This window comes from Cryptomeria japonica, chromosome 3 (genome assembly GCF_030272615.1).
Source record: "Cryptomeria japonica chromosome 3, Sugi_1.0, whole genome shotgun sequence".
Lineage (NCBI taxonomy): Eukaryota > Viridiplantae > Streptophyta > Pinopsida > Cupressales > Cupressaceae > Cryptomeria > Cryptomeria japonica.
This window is the reverse complement of record NC_081407.1, coordinates 161,657,386-161,663,033: the sequence shown is the minus strand read 5'-3', so window position 1 is coordinate 161,663,033 and position 5,648 is coordinate 161,657,386.

Sequence of the window (5,648 nt, the reverse complement as noted above, 5' to 3'; positions counted from 1 at the left end):
TACAATAAGCATGATTTAGGATGTATATAACAAACAATTGAGGCTCATGAGAAATCTATATCACACAGTTTTTCTAAAGAAGGTTTAGGTTTCCAACCTCCTCCTTTGTGTACATACTCTCATCCATTGTCTAATAAATCAATGTCTTCCTCTCCTAAAATTCCATTTAAACAAGAGAGTATTTTGTCAGAGCTTGTTAAAGACAACTTAATTACTCTCCCTTGACCAAAACAAAGAGAAAAATCTTATTTTTGTATGTATCATCAAATGCATGGTCATTCCACAATGAATTCAAATCTTTGGAATGTAAAATTCAACAACTTATCATACTATCATTAAAATTATAAGTGGAAATGAATGGCACCTTTTTCATATACCTTCTAAATAACATTTTTTCCTATAATGTTGCTCCTCACTATGTGGCATTAGTAGCTTACCTTTTGGGGGCTCATTTTCATTCATTGCGGTACAATTTCATGTGTAATCATACTTGGGTAGAAACATAATAGCCTAATTATTATTGTCTTTATATTGGCGGACAAGAATAGTTTTCAAACATTTATCCTTCATTAGGACCCACTTCTCCTTTGTGGAGTTCTGTAATGAATTTCCTTTCTTGCATAGAATTGTTTTTCCTTCATGAGGATCTTATCCTTGCTTGGAGGTGTGTATCCTTGATTAGGACATATTTTTTGCTTGAAAGAATATATCTATTAAAAAATTATCTCTCCTTGGTGTTGAAAGTGTGCAATCCTCCATCAAGAATCCCCTCTCCTAGCAATGGGTAAGGTGTTTATTCTTGATCTCCTTCCCCTTTCTTAGTGTTTAAGATGTCATCTTTGTTTCAAGATCTCCTTTATTTATGAAGGTGAATATCTTTAGACAAATATATCCTCTTCCCCCTTTTATAGTCATGTATCTTTGATAAGGATCCCTTTACACTTGCTGCAATATATCTATCTCTTCCTTGCTTAAGGAATTATATCCTTTATACATATTTTATTACTAGCTTGGAATGCATGCATTTTTGTTGAGGATATCTTTTTGGTGCTAAAGGTGTTTTATCCTCAATATGGATATGTATCTTACTTAAGACATCAATGTGACTATATGTTGACATCTTAAGGGGGACATATGAGGCCTCCTTAATGCTTGTAGTTAATCATTGTTGTACCCCTAAAGTGGTGGTGTTATGTTGCATAACCCCCTGAGGTGTGGTTATCAATCTATCTCTAACAACTAACATATGCTTTAATCATATAGCATAGTGTGGCTCACTAGTTTGATCCCTTGACTAACATATTTTATGATTTCTCATGTGTTAGTTAACACATTTAGCGAGGCTTTTTAGTTTGATCATTGGTATCACTTTGTGATCTTTGACCCTTGATCAACTAACATACACGACTCTTTAGCATGATTGTCATTGTTGGTTACCTAGCATAACAAAGTTTGTTGGTGAAATATTTTTTAGTACTACAAAGATCACACAACATAACACACTTTTTTGTCTTATGGAATATACGCCTCTTTCCATGGATCACCTAGCATAACACAACTTGCTAGTGAGTATAATCCATGTCTGTAACATGAATCACCCAACATAACACACCTTGTTGGTCACTATAATTCATGGTTTTTCCTATGGAACCCTATCATAACATATATTGATAGTTGTTGAACCATGGATTACTGTCTCATCAATCAATGTATGCTCTTGTCTCTTTCTAGAAGTACACTTGTTCTTTTGCAATAACATTTCAAGAATGATATTAGTGGTTGAGCCATTTTTGACATCGAGGTCTCTTCAACTAGTTGACTTGGAACCTTTTTTTTTGTTTTAGCACTAATGTTTTTTACTATGTATATGCATATTTGAATATTTTGCATGGATTGATAGGATCCTAAGCTTGGGGGCTTGATTATCCCTCAACTTAGTGTCACCCTACCCTAGCTTAGATTGCTTTCAGTTGCTCATCTCTTCACCTTTACTTTACTGTGAGTAAGACTGCAAGTTCATACTCTCGCTAAAGTAGGGACTAAATATAGTGTCGTAAATTATAACTCCTACTCAATTTCACACTCTTTTTGGGCCCTTTCTTTAGTGTTCATTTTGAGCCTATTTTGGCCCTAACACATCAAAATTGTCACCATATACTCATGAGGTGACCCGATCCCATGTCTCGGGCTTGTGCACTCTACTACCGTACTTCTTTTATCCCTTTATAAATAGACTATGGTGCTTAGCACCCTAGTCCTAGTGGAATTTGGTTCCTAGCACCTTAGTCCCTCCAAAGGGGGGTCAAATTTGAACATTTATTAGTGTTGGTTCCTACCATTTGTGATTCAATCCTTATATTTTGCTATGATCGTTGGAAGTCAACCTAAATATGAAAATACTTTGAGAATTATATATAAGGAAATAATTTATCATTGACAAGTCCTTATTAACAAGTTACAAGTTACAATTCAAGTATTCCTAATTCCTTCAAGAGCATATCTAATTACAAAGAGCATGCCACTACAACAACTTATCTTCAGGTATGTTTTAATGATGGATATTGTTATGATATATCATGATATCACATCAACGGTTGGAGGACTTATCTAAATAGAATTCCATCATCATCAATATCAATCCTCATGTGTAATCTTGTCAATCTAGCATTTTGTTTTTTAGTTAGCCTTTGCCCTACCTATGGCAAGCTCTCTTTTTCATCATCAAAGTCATCACAAAGGTAGAAACATCAACACGAGGTTTGACTAAGGCAAGTCCCTAAACAACACAACATTTTTTCCTCTTCTTTGTGTGCAAGTTAAAGAACCAACTATTGAAAAGTGACATAATTATATAGAGTAGACTGAGACACATAGTTGCAGACTTCAAACAAGTGAAAACGCTAGGTCTATGTTGATTATCTCTATAGTTCGACATTTTTTGGCTTAATTTTTAAGGAATTTATCTATAGGGCATCCTGGTCCAAAATTTGAAGCCTCGGTTGATGAAAAGACCTTCACGACTAGGGTGTCAAGCTCAATAATCTAACACTTCCAACTCCAAATTTTAGTGGCAAGTTCTTTTCTACATCTTATTTCTATATTTGTACCTTTGAATTGACTTTTAGTTTTGTATTTGTCTATTTATGATGGATATTTTAAAATTTGTATCATTTTACCTAGTCATTACATATTCATATCAAATCAAATCAAACACAAAAAGAGGAAATAATCACACACAACATCCAGATCTCCTTTAGGACCGAAGTTGGATCTTTTTGGCTATTTCCTCCAATTAATAATATTGATTTGGAAATTAGTTTATGTCTCTAGGCTAAGACCCCATTTCAATACATTTTAGTTGCCACGAGTGTAATTCTTATTAGAGTAATGTGACAAATTCTAATTCCGTTATAAATTTATTGTGATAGTTCATTTGTGTGTTTTCATATGAGTTTGGATAGCTTGTTGATGGATTACTAAGTAGATAAGACTAAAATGATATGTGTTGATGCCTAGATAAGTAGATCACCTACAATTGTCATCTTTTCCTATCACTTCTCCTTATTAACTATGACTCTATTGCCCTAGAATAGGCACCAATCTCTTGTGTGTGTTCCAATGACCTTTCATCTTAAACAAAATCATAAAACTTATTTGATTTAAGTTCTAGTTGTGTTGTTACTGATATCATTCTGTGTAGGGAGTTAGAAAAATCATCTCTTGTGGATCATTAATTCACCCTACCTTGCACATGTGTCCAAGGTTATTTATCAACTATAAAGGGGTTAGAGATAGCTAGTCACATTATATGAGTGACAAACCTTGGGGTTGATTAAATGAGTTAGGTTTGACCATCATTTTAGTCTAAGTTTAGTTATTAATATGTGATTGAATATTTGTTGAGATAAACCCCATGGGAACACCTTCCTGAGTTTTACCTAATCTCAAAGTATAGAAGATACAACCCACTCTTGTTGAGTTAGCTATAAATCCTCCATTATTCCATTGATGAACATATTTCATCCAATTGTTGACACCCTAATCTTTTGAGTGAAATATTGCTCTTTGAAGTGGGCAATAATTTTGAGACCTAAAAAATGAGTGGTGCTAATAAGGAATATTTATTTGTTAAAATAATTCAACCTCATTTGCAAAAGTCAAAGTTTGAAGAGTGTTTAACAACTATTATTTTGGGTTGCACTAGTAAGTATAGTTTTAAGAGAAGCTTATCTCCCTTTGGGAGTGGTTCTTCTATTGTAAGAACCTAGTCTAATTAAGGGTTTGTTTATCATGTGGAGAAGAAGACAGAGAGATGAACAACATACATAATGAAATAACACAAATGATGTGATAAAATAGAGTGGTAAATGGAAATAAAGGGATGGAAATAGTTCATCTAGATGAAATTATGTAAAAAATGTAGGTACCTTAGGCAAGGGAAATGCTTTTATTGATCTGATAGATCAATATTAGTATATCTCTAATGATTCAGTTGATTGAATGGCCAAAATAAGGAATATCAATGTTGATGAATTTGATATGAGGAGAAATAATAATGCAATAGGCCAAGCAAATAGAGGTGTTCATAGAGTTAGCAGGAAGCCTTCCACTAATAGTTTCTTGATGTCCCAATCAAATAGTGACGTAGACTAACAAGAAAGAACAACTCTAGATGAAGAGTTAGAGTTGATTGATAGAGCCAAGTGTAGAAAGAAGGAATTTCAAGATGAAATCGAAGTAACTCAAGCATGTGCTCATATTGCCTAACAAAAAAATCAGCAAGATGTTAATTAGTAAAATACACAAAATATGTGTAACCAATAAGTACCTCAATATAATGCAAGGGGTAATTATCATAGACAAGCTTAGAGGTTTCCACCAACTAGGCAACCTTTAGAGACTAAAAGATATAGGCAATTGGATTTTTTTGGCATCCTATGTTATCCCAATCCAATTCCCAATGACATCAAAGAAAAAGTTCCTAAGTTCCAAGGAAACAACATTGTCACTGGAGAAGAGCACTTGAGATGCTTCACTAATATCACTTTGACTGTGAGATCGAAGACAAAGATGTGATGATGAATCTATTTGTTCATTCCTTGGAGGAGAGTGTTAGGAAGTGGTTTAGTAATCTTCTTGACAACAATATTTCTCCTTGGGAAGAAATTCGTACTATTTTCATAATACAATTTGGAGATATAATTGATCCAAAGTTTTGTATTCACGACCTTGCCAACATCAAGAAGAGTAACAATGAAACAACAACCAAATTCAACAACAGATTCATCCTCACAATGAGAAAGGTAATCCAACATCTTAAGCGCAATGAATCTAACTATATTGTCTTTTATTATAGTGTATTTGATTCTAAGAACGGATATTATTTAATAGATAAGAGCACCCATGTTAGGAATTACATGCAAAAAGTATCAATTATATGCAGATAATTATAAAACACAGGAATCAGAAAACACAAAAAAGAATCACAGCGAAGAAATAATATTTAATGTGGTTCACCCAATCTCAAGCTACATCCACCAAACAGAGAGTTCAATCTTATTACCTAGTAAATCAAAACCGATTACAACTAGCAATCTTCTTGCAACTCAATACCGCTGCATAAAGCTACAAATTCTCTTTAGAAAACC